Here is a 13,135-nt window from a genome sequence, read left to right on the forward strand (position 1 = left end):
CTCACTGGAGAGCCTTGTTCTCCCGAAGAAAGATGGCATTGTTGGCGGTTTTGTTTGTTGCCCCCAAATTCAGCAGGCTCTGGCTCAGCTGCCCAATTCCGTTTTCGTGTCGTGGGACGCCGTCCGCCTCTGAGGATGCCCCCGGCCCTTCCCCCTCTGCGCCCCGCTCTCAGGGCAGGGCGAGGCCAGGCCGGACGCGCGCGGAGCCCCGGCGCTGGGGTGAGCCCGGCACGGAAGGCGGACACGCGGACGGCCCGGGCCTCGAAGCCCGCGTCCGGCAGGGGCTGGAGAGAAAGATGGCGGACAGCCGCCGGGAGACGCGCGCGGCCTCGGGGGTGAACGGCCGGAAGAGCAAAGGGGAACGAGAGAAGCGGGGGAGGGCGGACGGAGGAAAACGCAGGAGGGCGCCGAACAAGGGTTTCGAAATCTGGAGTAAAGCGCACGCTCTTCTGGAGTGATCACGCTTCTTTGCAGAGTGCTTTTCCCCGATGAGTGCCTCTGCGGTGGCCGTGGGCGCGCCCCGATCCACGCCGCGGATCACCTAGACTCAAAAGCACCCAAGTGTGAAAATAGGAGGTATTTAAATGATGCAAACTCCACTCTGAAAACAAAAATGAAGAGAAATCGAAAGGCATTTCTAGAGAGCACGGAGAAGGCGGCGGCCGGCGCTCTCGGCGAGAACGCGGCACTTCCGGTCGGGCCCGCTTCCTCCCCTCCGTGCCTCCGCACGGCAGCTTCCGGTCGCCGGCAGCTTCCGGTCGCCGAGGGAAGTGAACCGAAATGCTCAGGGACGGAAGTGGTGAAGGCGAAGGAAATCGGCTGGTTCTTTTAAAGATTTTATTATTTCTTTACAGGGAGAGACACAGCGAGAGCGGGAACACAGGCAGGGGGAGCGGGAGAGGGGCTTCCCGCCGAGCAGGGAGCCCGACGCGGGGCTCGGCCCCAGGACCCCGGGACCACGACCTGAGCCGAAGACGGACGCTCAACGACGGAGCCACCCAGGCGCCCCACAGAAACTTAAGAAAACCACACCCTACAGCAAAACCTAGTGTGCTCTAAATCCGTTCTCTTTTTTTCCATCAAATATTTAGCCCCTTTTCGGTGAGTTCAAGGGACCCTTTTAGACTAGAATGGGAATAACAGGAAACAACCAGTCTTAAAAATGGGCAAAGACGAGAACAGAGAGTGCGCCAGAGACGGCATGGGGATAAAGATGGTGCTCACGGTATCCATCATTAGAGGGGAGAAAACCAAAACCGCGGTGAGCTCCCCCACGGACCTGGAGGAAGAGCGCGAATTCAGCACGTGACCACGGCGAGCGTGGGCAGGGCGGGGAGCAGCTAGAGCCCCGTCCGGTGACAGTGAGATGTCAAACAGCGTGAGCGCTTGGGAGGCCAGTTTCACCGTTTCTCCAACAGGAAATCATGCGTTTACCAACGACCCCATTTCCGTGCCTAGGGGTTTACCCACGACGAGCGATACGTGCGCACACAGTCTTGTGTAGGCGTGCATACGGCAGCCTCGTTTGCGAGAGCCCAAAGCTGGAAACAGCCCCGACGTCCACGGCGTGTAGTGGAGCCATCCGATGGGACGCAGCCCGGCAGCAGAGGAGTAGGTTCTGCATACGCGCTGCACCTGCCATAAGGCTGATTCTCGCAGAGGAAAAGAAGACAGACCCAAAGGCATGCGTAGTGGAGAGTCGCCTGCATAGACTTCTAGAAGACACAGCCTGACAGATCAGTGGTTGCTTCTGGCTGAGGAGGAAAGGGAAGAGGCAGAAAAGGCCGGGGGTGGGGGGCCGGAATATACAAAGGGACCAGGACATTTGGGGGCGGACGGGCTCGTCCACTATTTTGGTTATGGTGATGGCTTCACAGGTGGATACACAGGCCAAACTTACAACGTACATGGGTTTATGTCTGTGCGGCTCATTGCATGTCAAGGACACCTCAGAAAGCTGCGAAGCAGACGGAATCCTCATTTGCCTCTGCAGGGCCCCGGCCACTGTCAACCACCTTATTCTCTCTAAAGATGGCATTTGTCCCCATCGCCTTGCCACCGCTGTGACCTGATTTCCACCGAAACCGCTCCTGTGAGGGCCACTGATCACCTGCCGAACATGAGCCTACGAGCCCGTGAGCCCGCTGGCCCGTCCCTCGGCCCCCAGCCAATGGCCACTCTCCTCCCTGTCTCACTGCCTCCGTCTTGCAAGCTCTCTGTGGCCCTTTGGTTCTTGTCCTATGCCTTACTCGGGGGTCTCAGCCTCTCCTTCCGCAGCTGCCCCAGGTTGCCGATGGCTCCATGTCCCTATCTGCACCCTGACCCCTGTCCCAACTCCACATCCTTTCCAACAAGAGGCCCGGCAGCCCACGAAATCACAGTGCCGCAAACCTGCCCCGTCTCCTCTCCGGAGATTCACCTCCCTACGTCCTGTATCTTGAGCCGTGTTGCGCCAACCTCCAGATCTGAGAGCCGGATCTGATACGTCTTCTCTGGAGTGACAACCAGTCACAGGCCTGTGAGGCCTGACCCCACCTCTGTCACTGCTCCATGTGCCCAGCTGCCTGCATCCTGGCCCTCGGCCTGTCCACCCCGGCTTCGCCCCAGCCTCCCACTTGCTGTACCTCCACCGGACCGGCCGTGCCTCTGAAAAGGCAGATCTAGTCACTCTCCATCCCTTACAAATCCTCCCGAGGCAGCCAGGGCTCACCGTGTATGAGAAGCGTCTGGGCGGATGGTTCAGAAGACCTGTCCAACCCCATATGCCAGAGCGCCAGCCTCAGCCACTCTGAAGTGGCCTCGGGAATGGATAGCCTAACAAAAGCCTGGGTGCAGATGGTTTGATTCGGGGATGCCCGCTACTTGGGGCGTGCTACGGGCTGAAGCCGGGGATGCCCTCCACACCCTGCACCGCCCATGACAACCCCTCCCCCGCCCCACCGCGGAGCCTCTCCAGCCCGGGGTGTCAGTGTCGTGGAGGATGAGGCTCCGTCTCCCTCCAGCACACACGAAGCCCGGTGTGCCCGGCCCTCCTAACCTCCCAGTGTGATGCCCCCAGAAAGGAGACATCCAGCGGGTCCCAGTAGCCTGCCCTTCTGCTCTGGATCCACCTGCTGCCTCCCCTCGAAACACTGGGTCCCCAGCTGCTTGCAGCTGGTGCAGGACCTATGCGTTGCACTCGGAAGCTTCTGCCTGGATATGATTTCGGGGTGAGGGGGGCGACTCGGAGCACATGGTGGCCTCGACGGAGTCGGGCAGTGAGCAGACCCCTGGGGCCTTGGTACTGGTGGCTTTAGGTGACACCCCATTGTGACTTTGGCCACACCTGGTCCCTTGCTCCGCTCCCCTTCCCACACCACGCTCTCTAGACTCCTCGCGCGCGGCATTGCAGGCGACTCAATAGCCTTCCGATCACTTCCTTTTTTTTTTTTTTTTTTTGCTTAAGTTTTTCAAGAGTCTAACTGGCTCCATCCTTACTATGTGTCTAACACTAGAGAGAACTCAAAAAATATTTGTTGGAACAAATATGGTGAGTAAGAGGGAAAGGAAAGAAGACGTATGGTAACATAAAACCATGGTAACAGCGAGGTGGCATTCACCTTTCCGGAGGACGCCACAGTGTCATGCACGGGCAGGACATTTGTGGGCAGAAAATACACAGTCTGCCTCTGGGCACCACATGGCCTTCGTGGAGTTACCGAATATTTTCCAAAGCAGTCCGATAACAGGGAGATGATGTCATCGGTGGTGAGTGGCGTAGCGCTCATGACCCGGCTCTGGGACCAAAGCCCCCAAGCCCACACTTGTTACACACATGAACACCCCCTCTAGTAAGCCAGAGAGCAAACCGAGCGCTATGTAAAACTAATTGTTGTAATCAAAAACAACAAAGAAGAAAGATAAATCAGGTTTAATGATAGAAATAAAGCAAAGCCTGGACAGAAGTTTCAGTGCAAATATGTGCTGTGCAAACAGCTCATTTGGGTCAGTTCTCCCATCCAACTTGTCAGGATGTGAGCCGAGTCTCCTAATCATGAAAAAGCATACGTGGAAGATTCTAAACATTACACACAGGTGCAAACACACAGAGACACCCTCTGAGAGGCAAACCTTTCTCTAGAACCACGACACTCGGTGCGAGCACCACATGAGGACAGAACTTGGCAGTAAGGGTTTACAACTTTCACAGCAAAGCAAACAGAGTCATTTAATATCTGTTGGCTCTAATAATTGAGAAAGTTGGCTTGTATTTTGAATGTCTATTTTATCTCACTAAAAATGTGATCACAGACTGAAAGAAACATGATCCTTAACTACAGATCATTGGAGAAGCAAAGAAAATATATGAAATAATAGGCTGATCTATGGAAGCGATAGTTTGTGGAAAATCGGCCCGATCACGATTTCACTTCAAACACAACCATAGTTAGGTTGCTGTGCTTCAAATGGAGGAACGGAGATGGGGCCAAGCTCCCCGTGCTGGAATGAATGCTTTCTTCACGACCTTCTGTGGCTCCTCCATCCTGAAGGCTCTGTGGCCTGTATTGTGATGTAAGAACGAGAAGAAAATGAAAGCCTGTGGTCTGGTGAGGTGGGGCTCATCATCCCAAAGCCAGGGAGACTACTTCCGAGGAGCAGAAGCCCCAGGAACTAGTCAGGGAATATTGCCCTCCCGCTGCCCTACGCTGACCTGCCCCCTGGGATTTCCACGTGGAGCCTGGTGGGACTTTGGAGGGGCTCCCTTGGGGAGGGTGGAGTCTATTTTGCGCGTCAGAGGAAGAGAGGAGCCTGTGTGATCAGGAAGGGAGACTATGCTGCACTGCTGTATTTATTCCGAGTGTTCACTGCCCATCCTTCCCGGCCTGTCCTTCCCGGCCTGTCCCGCGGGAGAACTGCCCCCGCCCTGTGGCATCAGGCCGGGGCTGGGCCAGCGGGTGCCCAAGAACTGTCAAGAGCTGTCACGTGGTTTCTCCATGGAGCTTTCCCCTCTAACCAGAGGGAAAACCCTAAGAATGGGTCCTGGGTGAGGAGGGGCCCTGACAGGAAGCCTGGCCTGGAGCTGACATGACATAGAAGCCACTGGATGGGGTTGGGGGGGTGGGGTCGTCAGCATGGCACAAGCACACCCAGCTGACACCCTCCACCCCGGGAAGAAAGGTCTAATTCTCTTTGTTGCTGTTCGCAGATGTATTCACACTGAACCCACTAAAAACAAGAAGGCAAACATTGTGCCATATTTTGGCCTGTATTGTGATGTAAGAACGAGAAGAAAATGAAAGCCTGTGGTCTGGTGAGGTCCGAGAGGTGGGGCTCATCATTTCCAGCCAGACGGCGCTGGGGAATCGGTCTGCATGCCGGTAAAGCACAGCCTGGGAAGTCACACCACAGAAACCACGCAGTGTCAGGAGCCCACAGGGAAGGGCCCTGCACTGAGGATGAGCAGGTAAAACCAGGTAGAAGGAACTGAAGGCTGAGCCGGGCGAGAGTCAGGCGCTTCAGTCGCCAGGTAGGCCAAGGTGGGCACGAGCAGCAGGGGGGCGTCCGGAGGTGAGGGAGCTGTGCGCAGGGCACCCAGGTCTCCCTGGAACAGAGCACCTGGATGCCGCTCTGCCTCCACCCCTGCAGAGAGAAGTGGGGGGTGGGTAGGCAGATGCGGCTGGAGGGCCAGGTGGCTGGACGCGGCTCCCACCGTGTCCCGGCTCAATGTCAGAGGTACAGACACGGGTTGTCCCATGTTCAAAGAATTCACACGCACACAGAAGCCATAAGCCTAGCACATGCCGTCATGAGCATCGCTGGAAGATCCCTGGAGGCATGGAGGTAGCAGGTCCTGGCCGCAGTCGCTCAGAGACCAGATGTCAACAACGAGGAGAAGGAGGAAGAGAGCAGGGAGGGAGGGGGACCGGGATTCAGGACTGCGCCCTCAAAGCTTCGGCTCATTGAGAGGAACCCCAGAGGCCCACGACACGTGTCACGTGTCGATTTCTGGATCTGCCACCGAGGACCGTGGGCTCCGAGTCTGGAGTGAGAGACTGAGGCTCTCAGCTGGCCGGTGAATCTGGCTGCCTGGCACCAGACTCCCCACGCAGTCCTGCAGTTCTCTCCATGAGCAGGAAGGAAAAGAGGCTGTAGGGGGTTCCCTGATGGCTGGATGTCCGTGCGACTCCCCAAAGGCTCAATACAGCTGCAGTTTGATGAGAATGAGGGGGACCAGAAGGCTCCTGAAACCCTCTTACTAAGGAACAGCCTCTTCTGCAGGTAGGAGGAGCTTTGTGACAAAGGTGAGATAGTCCTAGTCTGTGTGCCAAAGGTGCCCCTGCATGGATGCATGGTTCTCGGACTGTGCCTAGGCCCCCTGGGGAGCTCGTGGGACACATTCCTAACCCCACACCAAGGATTTGCCATCAACTCTGGCTGCACGTGAGGAACACCAGGGAGTGTTATTAAAAACACCTAAGTCAGAGGCCCCACTCCTGGACCGTCTGATTTACTTGGTCAGGGCAGGAACCCCCTCAGGGTTTTCAGAGCTCACACGCGAGGCTGAGGCCCACCTGTGTAGGGTGGGATGGGCACAGGCAGGCCCGGGAGCCGTCCGAAGCACGAGGGTGAGACCCTGGGAGGGAGGAAGGATGAATTTGGTAGCTAAGTGAGCAGAGGATCGCCAGGGCTTTCTCACCCACAGGAAAGCAGCGTGAAGAAGTGGTCCAGGACCAGCGCTGGGCTCCCGGTTTAGACACTGATAGGCCGGCAACACAACGTTGCTCATGACAAAGGTGGGGTGGCTTTGTGGGCAGAAGCGTGAGAGGTGTTTATGCCTTCGTAGGCCCCTGGTCCTGGCGTGCCCTCGCACAACCTCACAGCCTGGCCAAGGAACTCCCATCCTCCCCGAGAGCCTTGGAACGCATTTCTTCTCCAAGAACAGAACTAGCTGTGGGAACGGCTGTCATGGCACATGGGGCCTAGTTACCCCCCGGAACCTCACTTCCAGGGTCCAAAGCCGGCCTCTCTCCCCCGTTCAAGGGTGAATTCCAGCAGGCCCAGGACGAGTCTGACTCCTCCTCCATCACTGGGTCCCAGCTCAGCATCTGGCGTACGGAGGCATCTGTGTTTGTCTGTCACACGGTGGGAAGACATTGCTTCCTGTTTCAAGGGTCTTGGGATGTAAGAGTGGGGGAAGCCCCAAGGACGGTTCGAAGCTAGGTTTAAACCGTGTGGTAGTGCACAGAAGAGGAACTGATAGACATGCTTCCTGGTAACCCCCCAGCAGGTGCTCAGAGGGGGCAGATGGGCGGAGGAGGGGAGACTAAGCCAGGCCTGGAGGACCCGGTCGGTGGAGCAGAAGGAGAAGAGCTGCTCCGGCCGGGAATATCGTGAGCTGAGGCAGGACGGAAGGAGAGGAGGCCAAGTGCTCGCTGGGACCGGGAGGGCTGAGGGTCACTGGCAGGCGGGACGGGCCAGGGGCTCCAGGGAACAGACGGAAGGTCAGCTCGGGCATGGCCTGGGGTAGCAAAAGGGCCCCTGTGCTGTTGGAGCTCGTCAAGCGAGGCCCCAGGAGCTTCCTTCCCCTGGCACGCACGGTGGCCTCCAGCTCTCCCGGCCTGTGGTCACCAGCAGCAAAGTGCTTTGCAGAACCAGCCCTGCGGGGCCAGCTATGGCCCATACACTCGGGACTGCACCACTCTGCTCCCTGGGCCTGAAAATGCCACTTGGTCTTGCCTCTGTCTCCATCAGAGAAGGGTCTTCTCCCCACGGCCTCCCCGACTGGGTCTAGAGTGGCAGGAACACAGGCTGGGGGCCAGCCGACCTCTTCCCTGCCATCCTCACCAGAGAAACTGTGCTCTCTCTTGACTCCAGGTGCAGCCTGAGGTCCCCTGCCCTTGCACAGGGCCGACCCCTGCTCGGGGCCTCTGAGGGGGCTCAGTGACTTCCCTGGCCCCATCTTGTGGTGCCTTCCAGGCCGTGGTAGCCAATTCTATCCTGACTGCAGCCTCCCTGCCCATCTCTGGTTTCTGGCTGCCCACCTCGCACACACACACACACACACACACACACACACACACACACACACGGCTCCCCGAAGGCTCTGTCCCCAGCCCACAGCGGTCAGGAAATGTTCGCATCCCCTACTCCAGCTCTGCAGTACCTGCTCTTCAGTCCACCTGGGGCCCAAGAGCCACTGAGCCTCACCCTTGGGTTTTCAGGCAGGAGCCAGCCTGGGCAGGGCACCTACCCAGAGGAGCTCGGGAGGCCCCCTCCCCAAACTTATGATCAGACCCAGCTCCATCGTGGAGCTCCAACAACAGGACACCAACAACCATCCCCAAACGAACCTCCCAGTCACCACCTCACTGAGCCTGAGAACTTCGTCTTGGGTGGGAGATCAAGAACCATGAAATGGTGTTCAGCCATCTTCTTGGAAAGTTCCCTTTCCAGAATAGGGTACCCACGGTCTCTGGGGGCCTTGGTTGGAACTTTATAACTCCCGGTTCACAGGTCAAGCTGCAGGCTCCCTGGGCGCTCCGCGCTATGTGACCGGCGGCCCCAGAGATCCTGAGCGCCTGCACATACTCACACACAGACATTTCAGGTCAGAGGAAGGGGCCATTTGGCTTGGGGTTGGTGGTTCCAGGCCCCCATCCTCAGGAGCACCCACAATCTCCCAGAGAAGGCTGGGGGCCCAGCATCACTGCTGGGAAAAAGCGGTAAGAGGGATAGAACTGAAAGGGCCTAGGGGTCCTCTAGTCTTCCACACATGACAAAACTGACCCAGGCTCACAGTTAGGGACACTCAGGTCACCGGGACCACGTTTGACAAGGGCCAGCTCTAGAATATGCCGAAGACAGTGGACACTGCTCTAGGGTGTTCTTTTCTCCCCCAACTTTTACCCCCCCCCCGCACCCTTCATTCTCACCTAACACCTGCCAACCTCCGGACGCTTCTCGCCGGCTTGGGAGGGTTGTCGCCAAAGCCCCACGGGAGCGCTGGGTTTCTCAGTTTGAGTAGGACGTTCAGAGGTGCCGCATGATTACATTCGGGGTTTTACAAACCCACAAGTTGTAACAGCTGTAATTGTATTAAATAAACACGAACATTTTGTCATGTTCAGCGCAACAGCTTGGGAAGCAGAAACCATCAGGGGCATCACCAAGCTTTAGGTCTCTGGACCAGTACCACATCCCTGGCCACGGCCAGCCCTGAGCGGCCCAAGCGCTCACTTGACTCCTGATTCCCCTGGACTCCACTACACCTGCTTCCCAGCCCATATCTGACCTGATGAGAGACCGGTCATGAAGACAGTCCTGAATAAATGAAGAGGGAAAGCAAGGTGGGAACTCAGTTCCTCTGTTGCCAGGAAGCCGCCATCTGACCTGTTGGTGAGAGCGGCCTGGTGCACAGCAACTCAGGAGAGAAGGCCACATGCTCTTTCCACGTGGCCTGGAAGAGGCTCGTCACCTGTTGTGGAGACAGAGGGCCAAATCAGGACGGGTGTCTGCTGAGGACAACTTCTGCCAAGTGTGAGAGAGCAGAGCTGCAGGGCAGTGGTTCCAGCGGAAGCCACCTGTCCCACCTTCCTCACTACAATCCACACTGGGACCACGGCAGACGGGAGGGTGGCCCGCACACTCACGTTTTCCTCTGCAGACTTGGTTCGTCGTGGGCAGTCTCCCGGGAGAGAGGGCAGGGGCCCCAGAAAGTCTGATGTGCAATTTTACTTGATTGCTGCCTCTTCCTGGAAAACATTTACGAATAGTGCGTCTGCCTTTGATGATGAAAGAGCTGGAGTGGTCCTCGAGGGAAGCCCTGGATAGCGGGAGGGCCCCACAGGGTCTTCTCAGGGAATCCTCCAGCAGTGGGGGTGGGACTCGTGGTCACACGGCCCGGCCTGTGGCCTTGGAGCCCAATGGGACCAACTGTCCAGACCTGGGGCTCCACCTCCAGCATGGTCTCCTGGCAAGAGAGGGGAGCATGGGAAGGCAGGAGGCCCCATGGCCGTGTCTACACAGTCCCCACCATGGTGTCACTTGGCCCTGTACCTCCAGGCTGGTGGCCGAAAAGTAGAGGAGCCAGATGCCTCCCCTGCATGTCTGACTCGGACGTTTGTCCACACCCTGGCACTCTCCAGGGAACGCTGCCTGCCCAGCTCTGGATTCCAGTGACCTCACGTGTGCATGGAATCAGGAAGCCATTGCCTTGGGAGCCCTGGCTACATACTCTTAAGGGCTCATCCCATCCATACCCCGAACCACCCGGAGACAGCTTGGCTCTGTCCGGTTCCGTAAATTGCAGGGTGTTGTCCCCCAGCATCTTGGAGAAGGTTCACATTCAGGAAAGCCAAGAGGCCGCTCCCACCGTTAGTCACGCCAGGAATGAACATTTCTCCAGAACTCCTTCCAGGCCTCCATCACAGGGAAGATGTGATGCTCTCTTTGGACCTATATTTGCAAGGTTTCTCTCCTAAACGACAAGGAGGAAAGAAACAGAATTCACAAGGATTTTAAGTTGTTGTGCTTGTGGTATATTTAAATAACCGGTCCGTGCAGCTGGCGTGCAGGAAGTAAGTTTTTAGTCACAGGTTCCTGACTCTGACCACAGAGCTGTGTTTTGGCTTCATTTTGTTATTAACTATCCAGGGGCAGCCAGGGTCCAACACAGAAGAGCTCTTCACTCAGCTGAGAAGGAAAAAAAAAAAAAACATTTAATGGTGCTGCCATTTAAAAGCCATTTTAATGACAAAAAACCCCTCTACATTATCAGCAAAAGTATATAAGAATGTAATAAATTTCCTTTCTTCCTGAGGCTTTGTCATGAAAATTAGAGGGGTATCACAATCCACTCTCATTGCTAGCTTTATTCTTGCAAGATAAATAGAAAACATCCAAAAGCCAGCAAACAATGTAATGTTTGTTTTTCCCCAGTGGTATTTTACATAAAGTGGCTTTACAGGCCTGCCAGGCAATTTGAGGCGATTTTAATCTCCTCTAATTCCCTAGAGAAACAATCAGGCCAGCGTCCAGCCTGGGCCAACCCCGGAGCCCAGGTGGCCTCACAGTGAGGCTGGCCCTCCCACCATCTCTGCTCCACTGCCCCGGTGGTCTTTGTCTCTACTCGCCCCACCAACCCAACCTTGACTCCCCTTGCCATGAGCCCCGTGCTCTGGCACAGCTCCTGCTGGCCGGGTCCGTGGTCTGGGCATGTCAGGCCTGGGACTCACTGTGGCCCTGCATCTCCAGCCGTTGTCACAACAGAAGCCAGCCACCCTGGTGACTGACACATGCTCCGTGCCCTGTGCCTCCCCAGCCATTCTCTTTCACTGTTGTTGAGACACTGTTCACTGTCTCCTTCACCAGGTGGCTGTTGTTCTACTCAACAACCACCTGGTGTGGGTGGGGGTGGGGGTCGGGTTTGCTGGTGGTCCTTGCCACGTAATTTTTTCTTGCTCTGTTTTAGGTTGGATTCCTTCCTCCCAGAAAGCTCTGAGGCTTTGGATCCTCGATCTATCTTGGAAATTCCTAGGCACTCAGGAGTACCCTACGTGGGTGCTGCATGCAATGGGATACATAGAATTACACTAAATATATAGGATGATAAACACCTAATTAGGCTAACTAACTATGGAAACAGGAGTCATCCTCTATGTTTATTATTCAGTCAAGTTACATCATTTCCAACTTTTGGTGCTTTCACAGGTCCAAATCCTGGATTGGGAGAGTGCAAGGGGTGGTCTGGGCGTCCTGGGGATGGGGAAGCTGTGAGCGAGCCCAATCTATGTGCGGGGCCATGTCCCAGTGATAAGGAAATGCAATTGGAGTTCCTTCCTTTTGCCTATAAAGTGTCTACTCCACCTAGAGGGTGACCGAAACCCAAGTTCAGCTGCCCATCTATTGAAAGGCCAATATTCAACAGAGAACAACTGCTCAACCACCCCTGGGTACCAAGGAACCAGAACTTCTGGCACAACCTGGGAGCACTGAGATAACTCTGTAGCTGACCTCATCAGTCTACATGTGGTCAAGAAATGTCACAACCCACTGCACTCCCTTATCCAATTAAACCCCTTTACACATCCCTGCACCAGGCAGAAGACCAGGAGTTGGCCTTTGGACAAAAGTCTTCCTTCTCCCCAGGTGACCAGCCTCCGGAATAAAGCTCATATTCCTTTCCAATCAAAACTCGACTCTTCTTTCTGCAAAGGACAGTGAGGTCTACAGATGCGCAAAGTGAGGTCAGTAAAGTCATGTGTGTAACCTTAAAAAAGGAAAACTTTTTGCCAACAAATTGCTGGGCTGATCAGAAAGCCCAGGCAGCTTCAAACAGACTTCTGGCCTCTGTGGCCTGGGGACGTTCTGGTCCTTCATTTCCCCAAGGTCAGTGGCCTGCAAATCTCAAAGAAAGGAAATTAGTTTGGTGGCAGATCAAGGGCCTTAGGTCAGCAAGCAAGGAGTGTGTTACCTTGAACAAGTTAACCTGTAAGACCAGCTGGGCTGCTACAAATCCCCACTGTTGATTTCCTCATTCCATAACCATGGATTAGGGGCTGTCTTCTGTAGGTCTGTCTTCTATAGCTACTTCCTGCTGATCAAGGATGACAAAGGGATTTTGGAGTGGAAGACATTTATGGAGTGGGAGAATCTTGTTTCTGGCATTTGCACTGAGGGGGAAAGTAAGGGCAACTCCAAGCCATTACCAATAGCATGAGCTCTGCCTTGACAGATGTAAAAAGTCAAACAACAACCAAAGAGAAGGAGAACAAGAAATACAGCAATGCTTAATAGGGTATATTTCCATTTGGAAGGTATTGAATTTACCCAACTGCTAAAAAAACTTACAGCAAGGGCATCTATAGCTGTGATATGTTTGCCTAAATTTTTCATGACTTCAGTTGCATTTTTCAGGTAATTTGGAACATACACAGCACTCTGTTTTAATGAAAGCCCAGGTTCCTCTGCGACCTGCAGTCAAGACACCAAGGGCCATTCAGTTTCAAATTTGTGGGTGACTGAGTGTCAGATTTGGTTAAAGGTAGCCACTGTATGCTTGGCATAAAGCCTCTACTCACAGTTTTACATCAACAGAGGTGGATCCTAGGACAAATATGGCAAAGGGATAAAACCACCAAGAATCCCTCTTTGCCTG

General features: G+C 55.3%; 1 long non-coding RNA gene across 3 annotated transcripts; it reads right to left on the reverse strand.

Moving 5' to 3' along the window:
• Positions 1–3,895: 3,895 nt before the first annotated feature.
• LOC112819534 (uncharacterized) lies at positions 3,896–10,472 on the reverse strand. 3 transcript variants are annotated; one of them, XR_012378650.1, is made up of 4 exons: positions 10,036–10,472; positions 9,630–9,731; positions 9,272–9,454; positions 3,896–4,539 (listed from the first exon to the last, which is right to left on the reverse strand). It is a non-coding gene; the product is annotated as an uncharacterized lncRNA (long non-coding RNA). The 3 variants fall into 3 exon arrangements; XR_012378648.1 differs by having other exon boundaries at positions 10,239–10,469; XR_012378649.1 differs by having other exon boundaries at positions 8,913–9,454; positions 10,239–10,466.
• Between the last annotated feature and the right edge of the window lie 2,663 nt (positions 10,473–13,135).

This window comes from Callorhinus ursinus, unplaced genomic scaffold (assembly GCF_003265705.2).
Source record: "Callorhinus ursinus isolate GAN/ISIS: 27379988/994484 unplaced genomic scaffold, GSC_fseal_2.0 scaffold6, whole genome shotgun sequence".
Taxonomy (NCBI): domain Eukaryota; kingdom Metazoa; phylum Chordata; class Mammalia; order Carnivora; family Otariidae; genus Callorhinus; species Callorhinus ursinus.